General features: G+C 39.2%; 1 pseudogene; it reads right to left on the reverse strand.

The window, feature by feature from the left end:
• Positions 1-209: 209 nt before the first annotated feature.
• LOC131624219 (2-alkenal reductase (NADP(+)-dependent)-like) lies at positions 210-27,844 on the reverse strand (annotated as a pseudogene).
• Positions 27,845-27,860: the final 16 nt, after the last annotated feature.

Raw genomic sequence — 27,860 nt, forward strand, 5'->3', positions numbered from 1 at the left:
TATTTAAAATAAAGTTACAAATTTGATAGCTAAATTATATTATGAAGTACGGTTGAACTCTTTCATGTCTTTGCCATTTAATGCAATCTAAAACCAAGTCATATCAAAGATGTGGAAAAGTAACACCTCATCCAAGATCAATGTGTTCAGGTGGCAAACCTTACTTGATAAACTCTCAACAAAAATCTTTTAGAAAAGAGGAATATTGGTTGACAATGAAGACACAATGTGTTCATTCTTTAGGAAATCAAATGTTATACAATTATAAATAAATATTATACAATCTAAACATCACTGTAATTTCTTGAAATTGAAATCTCTCATCTCCCATTCACTCATTTATTAATCTTCTAATTTTATAATTCTCTTTCCAATGTTATCTCCATTGAAGAGTTCAATAAAACCAGAAGGGATGCTTTCCACTCCCAATGACATCTCTTCAATCACCTGCAACTTACCAGCACGAAGGTAATCAAATGTTTCAGTCTAAAAATCTGCAAAAACATCCATAAAGTCACTACATAAAAATCCTCTAATGGTGATTCTCTTGTACACAACATCCATCATATTTGGTGAAGCTCTCTTTCCAGCATCAGTGTACTCAGAGATTACACAAAAAACAGCCACTCCACCAAATGCTTTCATCTTAGCAATTGCTGCTTCTAGCATTTTCCCTCTAACATTGTCAAAATATACATCAATTTCATCAGGAAAGTACCTGTAAAATCACTTTTTTTAGTTTGAAAAGACTATTATACTTTAGATTTTATCTTCTATCAGTAATTAACAAACCTTTTGAGAGTAGAGTTTAGATATTTTTCTTCCTTGTAGTTGAATGCATCGTCGAATCCTAATGTTTCTTTGAGTAGTGCAATCTGAGATAAATCATTCAAGGGTTTCAACTTAATCACATATTAGAAATACACTGAAACTATAATACTAAACCTCACCTTCTTATGGCTCCCAGCACTGTCAACAACGTAGCAACAAAATAGTTTTGCATATTGTCCTACCAAATTTCCAACTAATCCAAACGCTGCCGAAACAAATACATTTTCTCCTTTTTGGAGTTTGCACACTAGGAAAAGACCTACATATGCAGACAATCCAGAAAAAAATTTAAATAACCAGGTTTAATAAAACAATTACAAAAAAAACCATGTTTTCGGGGTATTTACCAAAATGTCTAGGTTTGGGACCCCAGATAAGTGGATGCGCCAAATGAAATGGCGCATAAGTATTGAAAAAGGGTGCATGCGCCAAACCATTTGGCTAACCCTAATTTTCTAAGTGTTGGCGCCAAATGGAATGGCGCATTAGTCCATTTTTTTACAGTTTTTATAATTACATTTAGAAAACCCTAGATTGACATCGGTCATTCGAAATCGAAACAACAGGGATATATATAATAATCGGAAACAGCAAATTTCATTAATTTAAGAGAAACAATACATCGACAACAATTGATTAAAGAAAACATAACAAAATGCCTAATGGCGTCCATCGCCAAGATAACCATCTCTTCCGCACGAAGGTCTTGTTATCGGACGTCTAGCACGTTCGTTGATGCCGCCGCGAAGTCTAACACCACCCATATCCCTTCGTGCTTCTAGTTGGGTCTGTGTAACTGGGCCTGGAAGTGGATTGTTCTGTTGGTTGCTGTCTATGAATTCGTCCACGCCACCATAATTTTCCGAATACCGAATGTTGTAAAGTCGGTTACCCAAGCCCTCATAAGTGTTAAATTTTGGTGGGGGAGTGGGTAGGGGCACGACTTCATCTTGGTAGTACCCAGCAGCACTAGAAATACCTTGATAAAAGCCAAATTGGTTCGACGGTGTTGCATAGCCAGAAGGGGTGCCACGGTGAGAGGATTCATCATGAGGACCATCGTCGGGACTTAGATGTAGGCTTGACGAACCAGGCGTAATGTTTTGGCCGAACAACCTTGTGGACCCTGCGTATGCTACAAATCCAAGTGGTTGTGATTGGGTATGATATTGGCTAGCGGAATGGTGTTGGTCTTCAGCTTCTTGGAAAGGTTGAGACAGTGATTGGAACAAATTTGGTTGCCGGTAGTTGTGGGCAGAACGGGACGGAGTAAGGAACAAATTTTGTTATTGGTTGGTGTACTGAATTTGTTCTTGTTCTCGTTGTTGTTGTTGCTGCTGTAATTTTCGTTGTTGTAGTTGTTGTTGTTGCCGTTGTTGTTGTCGTTGTTGTTGTTGTTGTTATTCCTCTTCAGGTTGATGTTGGGGTAGGATGTAGTTGTGAGCACGGGGGTCTATTAAGTAGAATGGATCTGCAATAAAAAAGTTAGGGGTGGTAACCGTACGGTACGAACTCATGTACTCGGCGGACGGTTTCATATCATTATCACTCACGGGGAAGTTGAGGACAAATTGGCGACGGTCCTTCCACATCTGGCGCCATTCAGGTGCGTAATCCTTCCAGTTTTGGTGATTCCACTGATGGTTGACTCGTTTGAGGTGCCACTCTCCCAAGTCAACTTGAGGGTCGGGTATACCTTGACGCATTCTGAACTGTAGCTTGACCCGGTCACTATGATGCATTTCGATGATGTTGTATCGGATCAGGAAACATGTTGTAGTCAAGATGGATGCATCTGCAGCTCTAGGCTCATGGTCGCAATTGAGATACGGTCTCCATATAAATTGCATGCATAAGAGTTATACATTATTTAGGGCAAATATTTATAAAAAATACACTTATAAAAGAGCAAAAGATTAGAGATAATACTTGTTCGGGTCCTAAGTGATCAATCAGCTGGCGGTACATTGTGATATTTGACCGCGGATTTTTTGTGAAGTCCATTTTTTTCACGCAAAATCTAAAACGCAAATTAAATGTTTTAGTTAGAGTAAATCATAATCCACTAATTCTGCATGAAAAATATGGTATATTAAAAACTTACCTCATTGCATACGGAAAGGTCCAACTAGCTTTGATAATCGGGGCCATTATAGGCATCCTCCACCACCCCCACATCTGCACCAACAGAGTGCATCCATAGAATGTGCAAGAATCGTATCTTACGTTCCTGCACAGGGATTGGTACACCGTAGCCAGCACTGCAGACCCCCAACAATATAGACCAACTCTAGTAAAATCCATTAATAAACGAAGATACATAAAATTAATAGTGTTACCAGTACTATCTGGAAACAAAACGTTTCCAATTAGCAAGATAAGGTAGCACCTGGTTTTTCTGAAGTATGGTCTCTTGGGGAGACGCATCATCCAACCGAAAATTATCATAATATTTCCTTAACCTCTTAAGGTTAATACCTTGTCCCCTAGCACCAACTTGTCCCTCTATCAAGTCTATGCCCAATGCCTGAAAGCATAGGGAAATTTCCTGCATTACACAGCCATTAATTGCCTTACCGTCAACTGGAAGGCCTAGTAACATATGAACATCCTCCAAGGTGATGGTGCACTCCTCTGTTGGAAGATGGAAAGTGTGTGTCTCTAGCCTCCAGCGTTCTAACAAGGCCAGAACAAATTTGTGATCAATGGAAGCCTCAGCGATGGTGCTAATCGGTCCGAAACCAGCAACTTCCAAGTAGGGTGTTATGCGGTCGTCCGGAGCGATGATCGAGTGACTACGAGTCCGGTAACGGGAAGCGTCCTAAAAATAATTATGTATGCATAAGTATTGAGTTATTTTGTCATAGTAAAATACTTACATAGGATGCGATATTCTCGGGGATTCCTCGGTGCGTATCACCCATAGTTAAGAGAGACATGGTTGAACACTGGAAATCTGGAATTTGAAAGCAAAATGATTTTTGTGAGAGTAGATGAGTGAAGGTGGTGAGAAATCTGCAGAGGCCTAGGTAGTATATATAGTGATGAGGCTTAAACGGTAACAAGCTGCATGCTGGACATGTCAACACATTCAAAGTTGCTAGGTGTTGCTTGTGCAGAAGTGGTTGGCATGCATGCAACATAACTTTCGATGACAGGACATGGTTACATGCATGCAGAGCAGAACTAGGTCCAGATAGGGTTGCATGCATGCAATATTAGGAGAAATCGTTTCATGAATCTTTTCAGGAATCGTTTCAAACGCATGCGAGGTTGCAGGAATCGTTTCGGACGCATGCGAAAGACTGAAATTATTAAGACGTTAACAGGTGGGGACCATGTGGGGACCAGGTGGGGACCACATGTACCATACATATGCGCCAAATGAAATGGCATATTCTTTCAAATTTTCAACTAATGCGCCAATCCATTTGGCGCCTTCTAGGTAAGGAAAATAGCATATGCGCCATTCCATTTGGCGCATTAGTATAAACCCTAATTTTTTTTAAAATTAGGGTTTCTGTTTTGTCTTGTAGTGGAAACCCTAGTTGTTCTATAGACCATAAGCCAGGCGTCCGTCCCTCTATAAATTAGGGTTTCTTGTGTGGATAAGACTACACACACGAAAAAATGAGATCTCGAATAAGACCATATAGCATGCACCGGAGCTCTGAGCCTCCACCACCTGTGAGGCGGTTCGACTATCAACCGGAGTATCGTCGAAGGAACGGGTACGTCATTTTCTCTCCCGTCAAACCTCCCATGCAGGTCATGTTTTGGAATATCCATTCCATGGACCAACTTAAGAGAACCATCCTGAGGTTTTTGGACGGGAAGTACAGTCCCGGCGAAGAAATCAGATCTATAAAGAGGCTTAGAACAAGGGGTGGTATTTTTCTTGAAAGACAGCGTTGGTGGGAGACTATGAAAGACGACATCCAATGCACTCGGATGATGGAGGACAGAGAAGACATTGTTTTAACCGTTGTAATTTCCTAGATGCCGCAGTTTCTTTATCATTTCTGCAACTTCTTTACCGTTCAATCAAATGCTCTTAGCATATTTCAATGAAATGATATTTTTTCGTTACAAAGTTGCCAATAAGTATTTAAATTATAAATAATTAAAAAAAAAATCTTTCTCGCCATATTTACCCGCTAAAAAAAAGTTTTTACAAGTGGTCCTCTCTTCTATAAATAGAGGTGTGTGTGTGGAGTTGAAGTATTAACTCTTTTTTTTTATTACTGCAAACACTTAAAAACGAATTCAGTTTGGGCTGTAGTCTTTTTTGAGGAAGGTAGTCACATGCGGTTTTGCTTGAACCCGCATTGGGATTTCAAGAGAATTGTTAGAGCCATCAACACTGGGTTTCGTCAACTGGATGGTCCAACCAGGAAAGTTAAACAGATAGATTATCATTGTCCATACATTACGTTGACGGATAATAACCTAGAAGGCACCTACATGTATTATTGGGATCGTGTGAAAGACGATGTGGACGTGGATCTAATGTTATGGACACACAGTGGAGAAGTTAATCGAGGCGTTGAAAATCCACTTGTTCTTGCAGTGATACTTGAGTAGTTTACACTATGTGTTGTTTTATTTGTTGCAATGTAATTTCGTGTACTACCAGTTGTTTTGTGTTATTTTCTTTTTTGCAATGTAAAATCGTGTTCTACCAGTTGTTTTGTGTTGCAAATGCCGGATCATTTAATTAAAATTAATGTGGTTGTTGTGTTAGTTGTGGTTGTCTGAACATTAATTAAGCTAACAGACATATTTTAAGATACATTTTATAATTGAATAATAACTAAAAAATATATAATATTTATAATTTCAAACAAATAAAAAATGAACATAATTTTAAAATATGATTATTCTTTAATTAACATATAATATATCGTTATATATATATATATATATATATATATATATATATGTAATTATATACATTTTTTATATATATTTCAGTTTTTTCTCTTCAAAGTGAAAGTTTATAATCTTTTGTTAAAATCTTGTGACAGACCTAGATCAGTGTGCGTCTGTCTTTTACATTCAATTTGGAATCCTGTGATAGACATGGATCAGCGTGCGTCTCTCTAGTCTCATCAATTTGGAATCCTGTGACAGACATAGATCAGTGTGCGTCTGTCTAGTCTCGTCATGTTGGAATCTTGTGACAGACCTAGATCAGCGTGCGTCTGTCTAGTCGCGTCATGTTGGAATCTTGGGACAGACCTAGATCAGCGTGCGTTTGTCTAGTCTCGTCATGTTGGAATCTTGTGATAGACCTAGATCAACGTGCGTCTGTCTTGAGTCAATGCAAAGCTGTAAGCATTACCCTATATAAGACAACCAATATTTTCTAAACATTACAACACAAACAATATTGCCTACTCTGACCTGATATTACAACACCCAAACACTAACCCAAAAAAATGGCTTCATCGCCCCAATACCTTGTACATGCCCATCTAAACGGTGAGAGTTACTCACATGAAATAGCCGGTTTTGTGATGAGAAACACTCAAGTTGTGAAATATTTGCTAAGCAAAAGAGCCACCTTTACATCCTTCATTCAGCGACTACACGCTAAGATTGCACTGGGTCATATTGCAAACATTTTTTACCAATGTCCCTCTTTCAATGACAACAACACCGTCAAGTTTTATGAGATGGAGATTGCAATTGACGAAGACCTCCAAGATATGTTTGCTACCCACGAATACTCTGGCTTGGATTCCATCGAGCTGTACGTTACTATACCGGTTGAGACACAAGAAACTCATGTTGTCCAGTCGCAAGTTATAGACCCAGCAGTCAACGAGCAAGAAGAGGTTGATGTCATAGACGAGGAAGAAGAAGATATGGAAACTGAATTGGACGACATGGTCAACGAGGAATCTGAGGACGAGCAACACATGTTGGTGCCTCCAGCTCATGTGTACGCACCTCCAACACATATGAGTAACTTGAACCTGCAAGGTGACGAACCATCATCCGACATCTTCTTCACACCGTACATCCAAAATGATGATGAGTTAAAGGAAGGAGACAAGTTTCCTTCTAAGGAGGCATGTCTTAGAACAATAAAAAAATGGCACATGGCGCACAACTTAGATTTTGAAGTAGATCGTTCAAACCTGGAATGGTATGTAATCACTTGTAAAAATCCAGAGTGTGGCTTCAGGCAGTTGGCTTCTTATAGGAAGAGAAGTAATGCATGGAAAATAGGGTCGATTACGCAATAACACACATGTGTCAACCATAACACTTCCCAGGATAATACGAAACTCAATGGCGATCTTATCTTTCAGGAGATCTTGCCTCTCATAAGCTCTGATCCGTCTTTGAAAGTCAAAAATATCATCTCGTATATCGTTACAGCCTTCAACTACACTCCATCTTACAGAAAGGCGTGGGATGCAAAAACAAAGGCAATTGAGATAGTTTACGGCAACTGGGAGGAGTCATACAAAATTCTTCCCCGCTACCTTACTGCGCTACAAAGTTACGCACCTGGCACTGTTACTATTCTAGAGACACTGCCCGCGCATGCCCCGGATGGAAACCCTATCCAAGGAAACGGAATATTCCATCGGTTTTTTTGGGCGTTCAATCCTTGCGTACGAGGGTTTGCACATTGTAAACTCATACTTCAAATTGATGGAACATGGTTATACGGAAAATACAAAGGAACCATGCTTATGGCGGTTGCACAGGACGGGAACGACAACATATTTCCAGTAGCGTTCGCAATTGTTGAAGGTGAAATTGCCGTGGCTTGGAGTTTCTTTCTAAGGAACCTCCGAGAACATGTTACTCCTCAGCCTGAAATCTGTTTAATCTCTGATAGGCACGCTTCCATTGAGAGTGCTTATAATAATCCAGCAAACGGATGACATGACCCACCATCAAAACACGTCTACTGTATTCGCCACATCGCCCAGAACTTCATGCGGGAGATCAAGGACAGACATCTCAGGAAGGCCCTGGTCAATGCTGGTTATGCATTAACCCAACCCACATTCCAGCATTATCGGAGTGAGATTGTACTGACAAATCCAAATGTAGGAAGTTGGATAGATAACCTTTCTAGGGAGAAATGGACAATGGCTTATGACAAAGGCGTGCGATGGGGCCATATGACGACAAATATGGGGCCATATGACGACAAATCTGGCGGAATCCATGAATGGAGTTTTCAAAGGCATTTGTAACCTTCCTATCACATCACTAGTGGAGGCAACCTACTTTAGGATGGTTTCGCAATTCTCAACGAGAGGCAGGAAGTGGGGTGATGTTAGACAATCTGGTCAACTGTTAAGTTATATTTGCATGAAATTTATGCAACAGCAATCGGCAAAAGCAAACACTCATCAAGTAACTTATTTCAACCGATTCAACCGCACGTTCAGTGTGCGCGAAACTATTGACCACAATGAGGGTTTTCCAAGACAACAATATAGGGTTCTGCTAGACAAAGATTTGGTGCGACTGTGGAAGGTTTCAAGCTTTTCCTATGCCTTGCTCACATGTCATAGCTGCATGTGCATTTGCGCACCGTGACGCAAAATCACTACTGTCTCCAATTTACAAGGCTCAGACATTGCTCCGAGTTTACAGTGCTGCGTTTCCCGTGGTAGCCAAGGAGGATTACTGGCCTGAGTATGATGGGGAGGTAGTTTGGCATAATGATGCAATGCGGCGAAAGAAAAAGGGTCGCCCCAATAGTACGCGGATTAGAACCGAAATGGACGTCCACGACAAAATGGAAAGAAAATGCAGCATTTGTCGTCAAGTGGGGCACAATAGAAAAAGATGCCCTAATCGTGGCTCGACCTCGTCGCAAGTTTAATCTACTTTGTATTTTTTTTCGACAATGTATCAATTTCTTTACCACCTATTGTAACCTTTCCTAAGTCTTTCATCAATAAAATGTGCTTTAGTAAGATATCGCAATTGACAACGCAAACATTATTTAAGGTTACTAAGAATTTTATGAACTCGGTTTATCACACGCTTTTACGAAAATATAACACCGGAATCAAAAACTATGCCCGAAAATACCCGAAACGGATTAATTTTGAAAAAAAAGGCCCAACACATAGGAGCCAAATGGAATGGCGCCTATGTGTTGATTACTACATGCATGCGCCAATTGGTTTGGCTAACATGCTTTTGCCCTAAAATTTCATCAATTGCGCCAAATGGTTTGGCGTATAATGCACACATGCGCCATTTCATTTGGCGCATCCACTTATTTGGGGTCCCAAACCTAGACATTTTGGTAAATACCCCGAAAACATGGTTTTTTTGGTAATTTTTTTATTAAACATGGTTATTTAAATTTTTTTTCCGACAATCCACTGCAACCTAAAATAAAGAAGAAAAAAACTTGTAATCCTTCCAATTTCATATTTATGGATGTTCAAATTGATTTAAGTATATAACAACATCAACCAAGTCTTTTGTTATTAAGTGATATTGGCAACATAGATCAAATAACGCTATAATGTTTTATTTAGGACTATGTTTCTAACCAATTTTTTAATATCAACGTAATAGTTTTTATTAGTGGTCTTCTACTTCTGGTTGTTTGACATTTTTTTTCATCTGATCTACTCTTTTTACAACAGGATTTACGGATCTTCTCTCTACATGCTCAAACCAATTAACTCTATTTTTCACCATTTAGTGGCCAAGAGTGTGTCAAGTAAAATTACCTCTAATAAAGAAACATACCTACCTAGAACTCCAAGATAATAGGTGAGTGGAAATTCAGTGGAATCTATTTTATTGGTTATGCTTTGTTCCTTAACCACACTATACTGAGCCCAAGTGAATGATCCCATAACCAAATCATCTTTCTGAAACTTAGGATTTCCAGAAGCCACAACTTTTCCAATAACAGGAGCAATAATAGCCTGGAAATTGAAGAGTCAGCTTATAACAACATAATACATTTTTCCATACAGTTGTATAACAAAATATAAAATATTACATGGCCTGGAATAATTTTAGTTGTGGCAGTAATAGAATTTTGAGAAGGACTGAAGGGCTTCATGCGGTTAATCTGATAAGGGTCAACAGATATAAACATATTCTTGACAATTATATCATCAGATCATTGATCAACAGATAGAGTAAAATCCTCATCTATTTTAATAATCACTACGTATTTGTTTCTTTAGAATGTTTAATAATTATTTTCCACTTTTCTAACACATGCACACAGAGACATATTATGTTGTATTTCATGTGGTGTAAGTATTTGTGTATGGTTTTTAGTGTCAAGATAGCAGCCCTCAATTTCTATGCACTCAGATACACGGGATAAGAAATTTGAGAAAGTCTAGGTTTAGTTACAACAGGTTTGCTATGCTTACACTGAAAAAGCTTTACACCGTATTTACACCATATATTTCTCAAACCATTTTAGCTTGGACACAAATATCAAGACAAGAAAAAATTATTAAAAAAAAGCAAAGGTGCATGAAACCGTATGTATATACGGTGTTGGTGTAGTTTTTAGTGTATGCTTATCATTTCTGTAGTTACAATTACACCGTATGTACATATGGTTAGACTTTTCTTTGGTTTCCTTTAATAATTATTCTCCTGCATTAATTTCTGTGTCACAACAAAATTGTTTGGAAAATACTGTGTAATTGAATTTGGTGTTTAAGATAGCACAACTCTCAAGAAATTTCCTTATCCTTCTTTTTTTTATGGGTCCACTTATAATGTTTACTCATAGGTGTCAAAATGACTTCTCTATAATTATTTGCCAAAAGGAACAAATACGATAAATCTACTTGTCACCCTCTATTTATACTTGCCACCTTCTATTTTTATTTAATTCAATTTTATTCTTGTTGAAAAAATGTGAGAAACAAAGAATTTTCGAAGCAAATTTTTAGTATGCACTTCAAAATTTTCGATACAAAATACCGAAAACTCAATTAATTTGAAATTTCTAATACAACATATCGGAGATTTAGTTAATTTGAAATTTCCGGTATACCTGAATTTTCAAATTTCTGGTATACCGGAAATTTCAAATTAACTAAATTTTCAGTATGTTATAATTTTTGGTTGTTTAAACGGTTGAGATATTGCCGACACTTTTGGATGGTCCTTGAAAATTCTAGTAACTCGTGCTGGATGTCTAACTGGATGTTATGACATCCACGATTATACAACACAAAACGTTAAAACAGAAGCGCATAAAAACAATAGGAACACAGAGAATTGTTTACCCAGTTCGGTTCAAACAACCTACTCTTGGGGCTACCAAGCCAGGGAGGGAATCCAATATAATCAGAATTAATTCGGAGTTAAACTCCCCCGTTTACAACTCCTCACTTAAAACCTACCCAATGCAATTCCAATCTACTCGTAGACCTGAGTAATTAAGTAATTAAAGAATATATTATGAATTGGGCCTAAGTGGAATGAATATAACACAATGAATGGGTTATGGGTTGAGCCCATTAATGAGAATGAGTAGTAAGAGTTAAGGTTTTAGAGGTTTGGTCTCATAACTTATTTTGTGGAAAAAAGAAGAGAAAGGAGAGAAAGAACGGAAGAAAGAAGAAAGCTATGGCATGAACAGAGGAATGACTTCATTGGTGAAGATGAAGCTTTTGATAAGGTAAGGGTGGGGTTCTTACTCTCTAAGGGTTGGCATGATGTTGGGAATGGTAAAGATTAGATTTCATAATTGAAATCCATGAATGTGTTGCAATGTTGATGAATGTGAAATTGATAAATGGTTGCTGGAAATTTGATGTATTATTAGAGGTTTAGATGAGTAAATGATATTGTGACTGGTGTTCAACCTTTAATCATTCAATTTCATAGTTTTGTAATGTTAGGGTTTATGCTAGATTCCATTGATTTGTGGTTGAAAATATGTTTGGAATGATTATTAGTGATGAATGATGTTAGGTGGTATTGTTATATGCTTCAAATTGCTATTTGAGAAGGGTTTGGGGTGGTAGAAGTGGGTTTATGCAAGTCTGTTTGCTCTTTTATTTTAATGCATAATCGCGCGTCCGCTAAGCGGAGCACTAGCCCGCTTGAAGGGCGTTGGTGGTCCACTAAGAGGAGCTCAGCAAAGTTCGCTTCTGCCTAGTCCCGCTGGTGGTCTGCTGAGCGGACTCTGCTGTATGTAAAATTTTCCAAACTTTGAAATGATGTAACTTTTGATCCGTAACTCCGTTTTATGCGTCGTTCGAAGCATTGGGAAGATAATGAAATTATATATATGATATAAGTGAAATGTTTAGCATATGATGAATTAATTATGATGTGGTTAGCATGTAATTAAGTATATGTTTGATAATTTGTGAATAACATTGCGATGGCATGTTATGTGGTGTAATATTCATGATGTGTGTGAATGAGTATGTACTATTTGAATGTTCTTGTGAAGAATGATTACTTGATGACTTAATTATGATGTGTATGTTTTAATAACATGTATGTATGTGAATAGGTGTTATGGCTTGATGAAATGTGAATAACATGTGTTGATATGGTATGTTGCAATTGATTAATATTGTATACCGTAATGAATTGATGAGGATGTGCTCAAATGTATTAGCAATTATTTACTACATGTATAATGAGATGTTGAATTGGTTAATACTATGAATATGATTTATATGTGAGTGAACAACATGTTACTTGAATCGTATTTATGTAATATGTGAATTGGTGTTGATTGATAATAATATTATTGGCATGATATGTGATATGATATTCATGATGAGTGTGAATGATTATATGCTAATTGTTGTAATATGTTGAATTGTTGTTGTTGCCGTAACATGATGAATTTTTCGTTGTTGTTGTAGACCCTACGGTAAATGTTGATAAGTTGTATTTGTGACGTATTGTGAAGTGAAGTATTGTTGTATGATGTGTGCAACGTAGTGACTTGATTGTGAAGTGATGCATTCTTATGAATAACGATGATTTTGTTGTTGTTGAAGTTCGACATTATATTAATAATGTTCGATGGTGATTTAAACGATGTTGTCGTACATGGTGAATGTGTGTTTTATGGATGTGTCTCATTGTATCGCATTCATTGAATAAGTGTCTTTTAGTCTGAGAATGGCAACGACTATTAGCCTGAAAGATGGCAACGACTATTAGCCTGAAAATGGCAACGACTATGGCCCAATGGCAATGACTGAGATGGGAGTTTCACTCCAAATGGTTCCACGTGCATTTTCATAAGTCCAGTCGCATTTGAATTGCATTTGAATTGTGTTTGTGTTGTTGAGACGATGATATGTTGTCGTGACGTAATGATAGTATAATTGTGAATTTGAATATGTTATCTTAATTGACTAATGACATTTTTTCCGTTTTGAAAGTTGTATAATATTGATAAGTTGTTTTGCGATGAAATTGTTTGTGAGATGTTATGTGATGCGAAGTGGTGAAATTATGTATGATCTATATCTCCTATATTATTTATCATGCATTAATTTATATTGTAAGATATCTCACCCCTTTGCTAGTATTTCCCCTACCATGGGAAATGGGAAGGTACTCAAGATTAGCCGTGGATGTTCGAGGTTATTTATGAGAAGTCTTTATGTTGCTTTATGGCAAGTCGAGTTGGTGTCCATTGCTCTGATACGTAGCACTCGGGGGGATTAGTCACTATTGTTTAATTGTTGTATTCTATGATGATAATTATGTTAAGTTGAATTGAAAGATGTTTATAAGATGAAATTGGAATTTGTTGGATAAAGTTTTATTCCTGAATGCTATGTATCTTTGTTGAATGAAATATGAGTATGTTTGTTTGGGTTAAGTAGAATTGTGACATCCCATTGTTTGATGAAGATTTTTAAATGCACTCTGATTTTCGCTTATAATTGCAGGGTAGATTTGGGGTGTTACAATGTAAGTAGATGGAATATTTGGAATGTCATACATAAGGGGAGAGTATGATGCAAGATAGAGACAATCAACTATTATAGTAAGACTAAAGACAATTGGAATTCCAAAGTTTAGACGGGATAAGGTGGAATTTCCTTAAGTCCCTGTAACAGTATAGGAAATCTATGAAGCGGCTAAGCAGGAATGTAGGAAAGGGAGTTTTCATAAGGCGTTGAGTTCAAAGATATTAGGATTTGTTACCTAATGATGGTACCACTGGTGAATATGACTAGAGGACAGATGGGACGGAAGGACTTTTGGGAGTGTGGACAGAGAAGTCAGACCTTTCTGATTACGCCAGCTTGGATAGTAATGGGATAAACAATGAGATAGACTCCAAATCAACTTGGTGTATCCTAAGTGGGGGTAATTACCTTAACTATGGGTTGGTAGAGTGTTCAGATGTGGTAACTTGCAATGGGGCGAAACTTGGATACCTGATCGGTAGAAGAGGACATGTATTTCCGTTCTTATCATTTTGTACTTAAATTCTAGCACTACGCTAGATGAAATATGAAATGATATAGAAGAGTGGAATGCATTAGCCTAATTTCCTTGCTAGTTGTAGTTCATCTAAACCCGAGTGAAGCCGTAGAACTACGCTTGGCGTTGGGCGTTCAAGTGAGTAAGAACTAGCATCTATCTGAAGTATCAGTGGGATGATCATGATTGTGGTGGTTGTTGGGAACCATTGTATTCCTATTCGAACTGGATTATCCTTATAATCTCTTATGCATGCGTGGGACAAGTGAGTGCGTGCATGGCATAATAATCCGAGCTGGAATCTTAACTCTTCGTGTCTGGCTTATTTCCTTCTAAGTAAGTAAACCTTGATGAGCAGGAATCTTAAGGTATTAGCATCTTGAGGAGTGTGATTGGAAGGAATTGTGAAGCACGACTCATTGGAGACCTGTTCAGACACCTGTCGGTTATGACTATAGGATACGCGTGGAGATCGTTATACGCTACAAAGGTAGGTTACCTAGATACATGGCCTCGGAGTTGGACCACCATGTTGGTACTACCAGACAGGTATAATGTCACAGTATCGCTATCGTAAACAAGATGTGTGAGTCATCCTTTTCCCACATGTGTGGGACAAATGTGATCTAAAGCTCAAGGTAGAATTCTGATTAGGTACTCGTGAGGCGCAAATCCAGTCTCTCATAAGATATGTGGGAAAAGGGATCTATATGGCGCGCTCGATAGTAGAGGGATAACTAGACAGACGATGGTAAGATGGATCAATATCTGATACTATGCTTATAGAGACTCTTAGTGATCATGATCGCGTGAATTAGTATCAGATTATACTATTGCAGACGTCCTTGTTTTGTGAAGTGTTAAGTTGGCAGTTGTACACATATGTCTAAAGTGGGACTCATGTGTGATCATGATATTCTGGCCAGAACATTGAGTGGATATTCTTTGACATTGGTGACCAGTGATAGAATAAGCGGAGTGTACCTTGGTTAGCTCGATGTGGAACGTATCTGGGAGAGTGTCTGTAGATACTTTGAGAGGAAGAATGCCAATCTTGGTGCAGTAGAGACGCTTTGGTTTTGAGAAGTGTTGAGAAGTTCGTGAGAGAAGACGTTAAATGTGCAAAGTGTGATCTCTTGCATTATAGCTACACTTCATCTGTCGCAAGATGTGCATTTAGGAATGCATCCGAGGTAGTTAGCTTAGTGTCAGATCTAGAGATGAATAGGGCAATAAGTGATTGTGTGAACGGAGTGTAACTATGAGAGGATTGTTACATCAGTAGGTCACATGAGTTATCAGAGGTGTTATCACCCTAAGAGGGTGGAGTCGTATGGTTGGTCAGAAGCTATGCAGAACTAACAGAGTTATTATGAGTTGCAATGCGATTGTGAAGGGTTCGTTGTACCGGTTAAGCAGCATGAGTTATTAGGGGAGATGTCATAACAATTTTATGATGTAGAAGTCGGTAAGGAAAAAAAACTTCTTCTTGTTAAATATTTGGATTTAGATGCTCTATAACCATAACGTGGGACCAAGTTATGTTGATTGGACATAATTTGGTATAATAGGGTAAGTAGTGACCTGGATTGGGGAGTACTCAACCTCGAGGAGTAGTTGGTGATGGGTGTATGTGAAGTTTTGGCACCTGTTGTGATTGGACATCTGTAGATGAGGAATTGTTGTGTAGTAATGGGACTAAGTGTACTGTGGATGTTATATAACTCAAAGGACTTCAAGAAGTGTGTGATTGGTCGATATCAGAGTAGCACAACGGATGAAGGGAGGACCAGATAAGTCTGGGATAAGAATGGACGGACTACTGGTAGGTTTTGTGTTGGGATGGAAGTATCTTCCTAAGAGAACTCATCAAAGTACTATTTAGTTCGTCTTAGTCTCTCCTGAGAGTTTGCCATAACCCCAAGAGGTGTTTTTAGTGGGCCAACTTAGAAGGGACTTTGAGGTTGACATGTGATCGGATGTTTTTAGACCACTGGTTGAGCTTATAAGCATTGAGTGTTAGACAGAGTATCGTGACCGCTGGAATTCTGAAATACAAGTGAAGGATCTCTTTTGGTGTGGGTCTTTCGCGGTTATGTTTTGTGCATTTATGAGCATGTATGAAGATTTGTATCGTGGTTACAGGATAATTGTTGGAGTTCACCTTTATGGGCGAAACCTTGTGTGAAGTTGTTGAATACAACACTCTGGTTACAGAATGTTACACCTTTGTGGCTTGCAACGACGGTTGTTAGGTATAAGACCGAAGAAGGGATCAAAGTAAGAAACCTTAGCCGCATAGGCAAAGGAAAACTTGGAGCAACCCATCTTTGGCATTAGAGGATTGGGAGTTAAGACCAATGAATCTGGAAATCATCTAAGAGACATTGTATGGGCTCTCGGGTGAAGAGTAATTTGAAGTGTCGTTGCAGAAGAAACATTGTGGCATAAATTATTGAATGGGAAGTAATCCAAGGAGCTAAGTGAATCGGTAACGTGTGTTAAGCAAGGGTGAGCACATCAGAGATTGAAGGGTGGATATCCGACATGAGTAGAGGCTAGGGTTTCTAGAGTTATGGGAATCTAGTGTAGAGAAACGAATGTCTAGGATCTTGGAGGGATATTTCCCAAGTATATCAAGACGAAATATCTGGAGAGATATGTTACATGAGGATTAGAGTTTCTGTTCATGAACGATGGAACCCAAGTGTTTGGCGGATTATGTTTCCTCAAAGGGGAACGATATTTAGACAAGTGTGAGGTTACATAAAGGAGGAATGTAAGGGCATTTCATCCCCGTGTTGGAAGAAGACACCAGGAACTTGTTTTCTTGATGATGGTATCGAGGGCGAGTTCTATTTAAGGGGGGGATAATGTAATACCCCAATCTTTTGACACCAGAAACTATCATTAATTCAATCGGTTAAATGGTAACTAGAGGGCGCATTGGTATTATTTCAATTAAAGAAATAGCATGTATAACTATATATATTAAGAATGAGTATAAGGGATTAGAAGAGAAATCCAAAGGATTAGTTGGGATTGAACTAAGTGGCAAGGTTGTAATTACCACTTAGTTGAAGGGTAAATTGATGCATGCGAAAATTTGGGGCTTGGGAACCCCAATGCGTTTCTGAATTTTCTGGGCGTAACAGAGTTTGCTGTAGCAAACTTTGGTTTTTTGTAGCGAATGGTTCGCTGTAGCGAACGGGTAGCGAATAAGTCTGGAAGTTGATTTGATTTATTTGCTAGAGCTCGCTACTACTTGTTGTAGTGAATCGGGGCTTCGCTGGCAGTTCTCTGTAGCGAACTTACCTTTGTTGAAGAAAGTTTGGCTTCTGTATGGGTTCGATATAGCGAACAGAAGTTCGCTGTAGCGAACCGGCCTGATGCAGAATTTATACTTTTCCGTTATGAGTGCATTTTCGTTCCGAATCGGGAACTGAATGCCTCTTGTTTTGAGATGAGAATATCATGGAACTTTTTGTTTAAATATATGTTTCTATGATGATTAAATGCATGATTATTTTATGTTTATGACATTGTTATGCATGTTGATGGGTTATGAATCACATGTAATGTTATGTATAATTGTGCATTGTTTCCCATTTGTTGCGGTTGAACATTCGGATGTGATTTCATGTGTGATGGCCTATACCGTGCTATGTGATCTCGATGATGTGTGTATATGCTTGAATAGGAGTAGGTCTGGCTAATAGAGGGTAAATCGCTTAAGACTACGACTTTTGCTATGTGATCTTTAGTTTGTGCCTTGCTGCGTGATCTGGGATGCCTTGCTGAGTTCTGGGTATGTCTTACGCACCTGAGCTACCATTGTGATGCGCTAAGAGGGTCTTCTATGGTGTTCCTCTAGAAGGTAAACATATGTGTGCTTGGTATGGTGAGGTAGTGGTACCATATAGGATGCACCTCTCAGGTAACTAACCTCTAGTGATGTCATGTAGAAAATATCACTAGGCTTTCGCCCGGTGAGCTCATGTAGTCTTGATGGCGTTTTGTACATTGTAGCGATCACATTGGTGTATAGTGATTGACGGGTGTAGCAACCTGCCCTAAAAATGAAGGTTTAGAGTCGCCACCTATTCTGAAGGGCGAATAGGAAACCCTACGCAGTTTTTAAAGATTCGGGGTCAGTTATTATAATCAGGTTGAGGGAAGGTATTAGGCACCCTCAACCCTTTCCTAAAGGCTAACATTGCAAAGATAAGGGTTTATGGCAAAGTTTATAAAGAAAGGTAACAGACAGGGTTAATTATAATAACGTGATTAGAAATTAGAGGAAGGGGACTCACCTTGTTGCCAAGTGCCTACGTACCTCTTTAGGGAGAATCAGAGTCTACGTAGTTCGGGGAGGGTTGTACGCCCTTAGGGTTGAGTTTTGATTTGAGATGGTTTTTTAGAGGCTTTTTGAGTAACCTATCGCAGTTTGATAATTTGTAGTTTTGAAAGGATTTGAAAAGTGTTTTAGGGTTTGGGCGTACAACCCTGGTTTAATTTTGTACTATTAACCGCAATGATCAATAGATTCGATCACCATAGTTGAAAGATTTGAAATTTGTATCATTACCAATTTTAATCGATTGATTCGATTATCACTAATAATGAATTATAGTATTTTTTAATAATTTTATAGTTTAGTTTATATCATTACCCCTCGTAATCGATTAATTCGATTAAAAGGAATAAGGAATTTGAAATGGGGAGATTAATAAGTTAATCATCGCAACCAATGAGAATGGTTGAAACCATTTAACTAAATAACAATTAGTTATATTTTAATTAAATAGTATTTTAATATAAAATCATTATTGAGCCTAGCGATTAATTGATTTAATCGGAACGAACAACAAATTAGAATTTTTAATATAAATATCACATATTAATTTTATTTATGAAAATAATTATTAACAAATATATTAAAAGGTTTAATTAAAAACAAAATAAGTTAAATAATGTTTATTTAATTCATTAGGGTTATGATTCCGTGTGATTGGTTTGAGGGTCTATAGTATGGGGACAAGTTCTGGGTGTGTTAGATCTAAAGGGTGGATATCCTAGGGCCCAGATCTGGAAGCGCATGGTAAGCCCAATGACTGTACGCGGACTGAATCAAGAAATAAAGCTTTCCATAAAAAATTGTTGGATGGAGGGCTCGAACCTGTGACCCTCCACTCCCATACGCGCCCTTTAACCAACCCAACCAAATTACTCAATCGTTTGAGATACGCGCTCGTTATAATATATAAAAAACATGAAACAGACAATGGAAAACGCGCGCGCAGTTTAAACAACCCAATAACGTGATACCACATCATCGTCTTCCCCAAAAAAACCACAAAACCTGCAAATATCTGCTACGAATCTGCTACGATTCTTTTCGTAGCGAACAAACCTGGAAAATAGCGATTAACATATTCAAGTATATAAACATGGCGCAACCATCTTATTCTTTTCGTCTCGGCCACACGATCTTAATTACGTTCTTAATTCACCCTAATTTTATCTCTACCAAAAACCCCTAATTCGAACCTTAGAAACCTTACTCGGCCTTCAATGGCCGATTATGCATATACTGCCCAGAATTTCAATTAAAAGCACATACACGTTCAGCACACACAAGCAAACCATAATACGCAAACAAATTAACATGGAGATGCATCAATCATGGCCATCGATTCAAGTTTTAGAATAACTTACCTTGGCTAAATGGAGATTAATCTGGGGTTGTTGGTGTCGTGTGAGTATCCAAACAACTTCAATAAATACCAATGGACGTGTGTCAATCCTCAGAATCCTTTGAAACGCCTTCAATATTCAAAACCGATCTTGAATTTTTTTAAGACTTTTTGCTCTCGAATATGCTCCTCTCTCCAGATTTTTCGAACCCCTAATCCATTGCTCTGTGTTGCATACTTATAGAGGAACAAGATTAGGTCAAAGAAACAAAGCCCAAGGTCCTTGAATCCAATCTTACCAAGTTTGTAAAAATTGATTTTATTTTTTAATATAATCTTTCTATTTTGGCCAAAAATTTGATTCCCTCTTTACTAATCTTGCTAGCACGAATTTCTGTTGAAAATATGCAATAAATACAGATTGGAATAGGCCAATATGAATCCTCTAATATAATATTTGATTTTCTTGCAATTAAGTTATTTTTAAATCATTTTAAATGAAATAAAAAATCATATAAAATCAAGAAAACATCTAAAGTTCGTGGCACATGGTTTGGATAACACTAATGGCTTGTGGATCAAGATTCAATCATAACACCATAGGCCCATTTGCAAAATTTTCCAATTTGAACCTTCTTATTTCACATTTTGCCTCCAAAAATTGCTCAACTTTGATCAAGCGTATCTCACTCAATTTTTTAGCTATGAGGGAGTTCTAAGACTTTTTGGAAACCTCAAGAGGTACTCTATAAGCCACTTTGGAACATATCTTTCATTTGGAGCTTTTATCTTAACCATATCCTCTTTGACAAAAAACTGCTTTTGAAGAGGACCTGTAATCTTTTGCATTGTACCTCTCAAATGAAGCATTTCTAGCCTTGGCTTGTGAGAGACAAAATTGTAGAGAATCCAATTTCCTTCAAAATAGGCTTTGAGTGGGGAATTTTTTATGTTCCATGTGAAAGTTATGCCCAGTCAAAGTTTGGTTGACTTTCTCCTAAAGAAACCCTAATTTGAACCTTTTTGCACTTGTTCATTTCTGGGTTTCTATTAATGGAATCATAATCAATATTTGATCAAACGATGGATATACTTTAATTTACTTGATGTTGATCCAAAATTGAGAGCCTTAGGTTGTGCCTTGACTATGGTTGACTTTTAGGTCAAACCAATTGACCGTGGATCATCTGGACCATTGAGTGAGCAAAGCTTTGGAATTGAATCTTGCACTTTGTTATGTGAGTACCTTAGAGCATGATGAACCATGGGGAGACTTCATTGGGCTTCACTTATCCCATTTCCTTGGGAGAGTACCCAAACCCTAGTTTCAAAGGAACCTTGTGTGAGAGAACTCCTTAATGTAACCCTTGAGCATTGACTCATTGTGAGTGAAGTGTGAGAGGCAAATATTGGGGTATGACAACTGTCCCTATTTAATTACCTTGGATCGAATGGCGAGAGAATACGTAGGTCTCACGTTGTTCGGATCAAAGAGTTATTAAATAATGGAAGACCCCTAAATTTATCCCGTGCTTGAGTGTGAGAGAGGATCGTCCTGCTAAAGCCTGAGTCTTACATAGCAAGGACTTGTGGTTAGTTGTATGATCCTCTTGCTACCAATGATAGCAAACTTTCGTAATTTGTGGGCCCCAAAGGATCACTTGCTATAGTTCTAGCAAGTTCACCTGCACCAATAGGATTACTTGTCATAGCTCTGACGAGCTTGTCTGCACCGTTCGGATCATCGGTCCTGGTTCGGACAAGTTTCAACTGCACCATTAAGATCTTTTATCCTTGTTCTGACAAATTCACCTGCACCAAGGGATCATTTGCTATGCTCATAGCGAATTTCCCTGTACACATAGAGTCTTTTGCGAGGGTTATCGCAAATTTGCCTGCACCATTAGGATCCTTTGTCCTTGTTCGGAAAAATTCACCTGCACCAAGGGATCATTTGCTATGCTTATAGCAAACTTACCTGCACCAATAGGGTCCTTTGCGAGGGTTATCGCAAATTTACCTGCACCATTAGGATCCTTTGTCCTTGTTCGGACAAATTCACCTGCACCATTAGGATCCTTTGTCCTTGTTCGAGCAAATTCACCTGCGCCAAAGGATTATTTGCTATGCTTATAGCAAACTTACCTGCACCATTGGATCGCTTACCCTGGTTCGGGCAAGTTTACCTGCGTGGAAGTTTGTTTTGTAAGTGCGTATGCATCATGCTTATGCATTGTGCGTATGCCCCTGTTGTTTGTATAATGTATATGTATGAATGTTTACACACGTAAATGTTGCATGTATGCAAATGAACATGTATGATAATTCCGACGTCTTATCTCCTTATCATCCATTGTCTCTGTTTAGCCCCTTTTGAAGTGTTGGTGAATCCTAGCTCGGATTGTATTTGAATGACCTACTGATATTATCCTTTGTGAAAGAGTTATATCAGATCAGAGTGATCGCGGTGTAGGGCGTATGCAGCCTTCCGAAGATTTTGTAGTTTTATCCTATTGTTTTTGTGTTGAAAGTTTGTAAGTTTCTCAGATTAAATCCCAGTTAAAGCTTATGAAAATAATTTATCCTTTGCAAATGGTATTGAAATGAGAAAGAAAGCGTAGCATGCAAGAAAAGGGAATTTTTATTGATATTGCTTTGAATTGGCGAGTGTACAGGAAAATTGAGAAAAGAAAATGACAAATAGAAATGATATAATACTGTCGTTGCTCCTTTTGTTATCGAGGGTCCCAGTAATCCTTTGACCTTAGAAGTAGATGATTGCACGAACCCTTATCCTTCGTAGTTTGCCTTCGGCTTATGTCCAGTAATCCTGCTTTTGCTAGGCATAATACTTCTTGACCGCATCAGAGTTGATTGGGTGCGGTAGCTCATCCCCATCCATTGTATTGAGAACTAATGCCCCTCCTGAGAACACCGTTTTTACAATATATGGACCTTCGTAGTTGGGTGTCCATTTTCCACGGGCGTCAAGTCGAGGTAATAGTATTTTCTTGAGAACAATATCACCATCTTTGTAAGTTCGAGGACGGACCTTTTTATCGAACGCCTTTTTCATCCTTTTCTGATAGAGTTGCCCGTGACACAAAGCCCTCAGTCGCTTTTCTTCAATGAGATTAAGATGGTCGAAACGGGTTTTTACCCATTCCGATTCTTCTAACTTTGTGTCAGCTATGACTCTCAATGACGGAATCTCCACTTCGATGGGGAGGACTGCTTCCATACCGTAAACCAGGGAGAATGGGGTTGCCCCTGTGGATGTGCGCACCGAGGTTCTGTAACCGTGTAGGGCGAAGGGAAGCATTTCGTGCCAATCCTTGTATGTTTTCACCATCTTTTGTATTATCTTTTTGATATTTTTATTTGCAGCTTCGACAACGCTGTTCATTTTAGGCTTGTATGGCGAAGAATGGTGGTGTTCAATTTTGAACTCCTCGCACAGCTCCCTCATCATGTTGTTGTTTAGATTCGACCCATTATCGGTGATAATCGTGTTTGGAACCCCATACCGACATATGATATTATGTTTGATAAACCGGGTGACTACTTGTCTCGTCACGTTGGTGTAAGAGGCGGCTTTGACCAATTTGGTGAAATAGTCTATGGCAACCAATATGAATCGGTGTCCATTTGAAGCTTTCGGTTCGATCATCCCTATCATATCAATCCCCCACATTGCAAACCGCCACGGCGAACTCAGAACGTTCAACGGACTTGGCGGTACATGTACTTTGTCAGCGTAAATCTGGCACTTGTGACATTTTCTTGCATACTGGAAACAGTCAGCTTCCATCGTTGACCAGTAATACCCCGCTCGTAGTATTTTTCTAGCCATTAAGTGTCCGTTTGCATGAGTTCCGAAAGTTCCTTCCTGTACTTCCCGGATAATATCCTTGGCCTCGTTTTTATTCACACACCTTAGTAACACCGAGTCGTAATTCCGTTTGTATAGGATATTTCCACTTAGGAAGAACTTAGCTGCCAATCTCCTTAGTGTCTTTTTATCAATCGTAGAGGCGTTCTCCGGGTATTCTTGTTTCTCCAAGTACCTTTTGATATCGTGGTACCATGGTTTGTTGTCAGACTGCTCCTCGATTGTGAGACAATAAGCAGGCTCATCAAAGTGTCTAACCGTTATCCGTGGTTCGTGGTTTGGCCAGGTCACTTTGAACATAGAGGAAAGTGTCGCTAATGCGTCAGCCATTTGATTTTCTTCCCTTGGGATATGGGTAAAAGTGATTGTCTCAAACTCAGTCGTTAACTCCAGTATAAGGTCTCGATATGAGATTAGCTTTGAATCTCGAGTATCCCATTCTTTGTTGACCTGGTGGATTACCAGTGCTGAATCCCCGTATACCTCGAGTAGTTCAATCCTCAGGTCTATTGCGGCTTCTACCCCCAATATGCATGCTTCGTATTTTGCAATGTTGTTGGTGCAGTCAAAGCACATTCTTGCAGTAAAAGGTAAGTGACGATTGTCAGGAGATGTCAAGACTGCCCCTATACCGTGTCCGTATGCATTGGAGGCTCCATCGAATGTAAGTGTCCATACCAAGCCTGGTTCGGGTCCTTCGTCGGGTCTTGGTATTTCGTAGTCTCTTACTAGCATAATGTCCTCACCGGGGAAGTCGAACTTCATAGACTGATATTCTTCGATGGGTTGGTGAGCTAGATGTTCTGCCAGTACACTCCCTTTTATCGCCTTTTGAGTGACATATTGTATGTCGCCTTTTGAGTGACATATTGTATGCCATCTTGCAATTCTCCCTGTGAGGGCTTGTTTTTCGAACACGTATTTCAAAGGATCCATCCTCGCTATCAGCCATGTGGAATGGTTCAGCATATATTGCCTTAGACGTTTGGAGGCCCATGCTAGGGCACAACATGTCTTTTCCAATGGTGAATACCGAGATTCGCAATCCGTGAATTTCTTACTAAGGTAATAAATAGCGTGTTCTTTTCTGCCTGTTTCATCTTGTTGCCCCAGTACACACCCCATATATCTTTCGTGAACTGTGAGGTACATGATCAACGGTCTTCCTGGCACGGGAGGTAAGAGTATCGGTGGTTCTTGTAAGTAGTTCTTTATAGTTTCGAAGGCTACTCGACAATCGTCATTCCACTTGATAGGTTGATCCTTCCTGAGCAGCTTGAATATAGGCTCACACGTAGCCGTCAGATGTGAAATAAACCTTGAGATGTAATTCAATCGACCCAAGAAACCCCGCACCTCTTTTTCTGTCTTTGGAACAGGCATTGCTTGTATAGCCTTTACTTTGTCGGGATCAACCTCTATGCCTCGTTGGCTTACAATGAATCCTAATAGCTTTCCCGACCTTACACCAAATGTACATTTGTTTGGGTTTAACCTCAGCTTGAACTTCTTTAAGCGCTCGAACAACTTATGTAGGTGTGTGATATGCTCTTCTTCTGTGCAAGATTTGGCAATCATATCGTCTACATATACTTCGACCTCCTTGTGAATCATATCATGGAATAATGTGACCATGGCTCTTTGATATGTTGCCCCTGCATTTCGCAACCCAAAAGGCATTACTTTGTAGTAGAAGGTGCCCCAGGATGTCATGAAGGTTGTCTTTTCCATATCCTCAGGAGCCATCTTGATTTGGTTATACCCGGAGAACCCATCCATGAAGGAAAATACCGAAGCTTGTGCTGTATTATCCACCAAGACATCTATGTGTGGTAGTGGAAAATCGTCTTTCGGACTTGCTTTGTTTAGATCCCTGTAATCCACACACATGCGTACCTTCCCGTCTTTCTTAGGAACTGGCACTATGTTGGCAATCCATGGTGGATAGTCGACAACAGCAAGAAACCCGGCGTCGAACTGTTTGAGCACTTCTTCCCTGATTTTACTATCCATATCTGGTCGAACTCTTCTGCGCTTTTGCCTGACAGGTGCGCATCCTTCTTTGAGTGGTAACCTATGTACAACAATATCACTATCCAGCCCTGGCATGTCACGGTATGACCAAGCAAATATCTCTGCATACTTGTGTAGGAGCTTGATTAGTGTTGCTTTCACGTCCTCGTTCAGTGTTGCCCCAATCTTAATGTTCTTGGGTTCTTCGTCTGTACCCAAATTTATGGTTTCAATGGCCTCTTGCGGAGGGAGCATGCTTTTGGATTCCTTATCCATTAACCTCGACAACTCCTCCAGAAGTTCATCGTCTTCCTCATCCCCTTCTTCATACTGATTAGCGAGAGCCTCGAGTTTGTACAGAGTTTCAGCAGTATTATTATCGGTAGTGTTAGAGGGTGATCTGCAGACGTTTTATGTTTTGTTTTTAGTATGCAGATATGAACGTGCTTTTTGTGCAAGAAATTTATTTGTCAATTTGAAAGGAAAGGAAATAAATGCGGGAAGAGACAATGTTTTCAATACCAAATGCAAAGACAATTTTATTAATAAACTTTTAAACTTGAAAATAAATGAGGACCTTACAAACCAACTCTATGCTCCGAGCGAGGCATGAGCGTTATTGTTTTTCTTTATTTGAAAGGGAAATAAAACACACAGAAGCAAATTACTTTGAAATAAAAACTATCTCCGGTATCTCCAGGCTTGTCCAATTCTGAAGCTGTTCTCCTGGTCTGATCTCTCGGATGAAGTTGGACGTTCCCTCCTGAGAATCCTTGTTGGACACCATAGCCACATGTTCATACCCGTCTGTCACAAAAGTCTGCATTATTGGGGGAAATTGTTGTTCCTCCTTCTTAGTGCTTGTGATCCTTGCTGGTTGGTATCCTAACCCTAGGCGATCTTTCTTCTCCAAAACCTCTGGTAGCTTGCCCCAGCCCTTCATATCTGTGTTTTGTAGATCTCTCCATGATGTTACCGCCCTTCTCACCTTTTCCACAGGTAGTGTAACAGCGGTTGCAATCTCCAGTGCTTGGAACACAGTACCCAATGCTCCTTCTCCAGCCTCAATATATCTGTATGAATTCAGGTTGCTGACAAATATATCCTCTTCTCCATTGACGGTCACTATGGAGTTCCCATTCACAAATTTTAATTTCTGATGGAGGGTGGAGGTGACTGCCCCAGCTGCTTGAATCCAAGGACGCCCTAGTAGGCAGGTATAAGCTGGTTCAATTTCCATCACTTGGAAATTGATGCAGAAGGTGTGAGGACCAATTATAACATGAAGGTCCACTTCTCCAAACACCGGACTCTGTGATCCATCGAAAGCCTTAACCACCAGACGACTTGGCCTAACCACAAGTCCTTCCAAGGCTATTTTGTCAAGTGTAGCTTTTGGCATCACATTTAATGATGAACCTGTGTCAATCAAAACTCTAGCTAGATGAGCCTTTCCATATTGTATGGAGATATGCAAGGCTTTGTTGTGTGTCTTTCCTTGTGGAGGCAACTCAGTATCACTGAAACCCAAGCATGCCCCAGCAGTCAGATTAGCCACCATCCCATCAAATTGATTGACCGTGATGTCCTTAGTTACATGGGCGGCATTCAAAATCTTCATCAAGGCATCTCGGTGCCTGTCGGAGTGTATCAGTAGTGATAAGAGTGATATTTTAGATGGTGTCTGTTGCAACTGATATACCACCCTATAGTCACTCTTCTTAATTAAAGCAAGAAACTCCTCAGTGTCCTTGTTAATAGCTTCTTTATCCTTAGGCTCAGCCTCATTATTCGGTCTCATAACAGCTTGTTCACCAGATTGTGTCAAGTTTTCATTAGACGTTGGTGGTGCTTGCGCCGTTTTGAATATGCGCCCACTACGGGTCATGCCCCCAGGTCCAACAATGCTCGACACAGTAGTATTGGTATCAGCCTCGTACTCCCATGGTACTGCTTTCATTTTGCCCAAAGGATAT

This window comes from Vicia villosa, unplaced genomic scaffold (genome assembly GCF_029867415.1).
Source record: "Vicia villosa cultivar HV-30 ecotype Madison, WI unplaced genomic scaffold, Vvil1.0 ctg.000108F_1_1, whole genome shotgun sequence".
Taxonomy (NCBI): domain Eukaryota; kingdom Viridiplantae; phylum Streptophyta; class Magnoliopsida; order Fabales; family Fabaceae; genus Vicia; species Vicia villosa.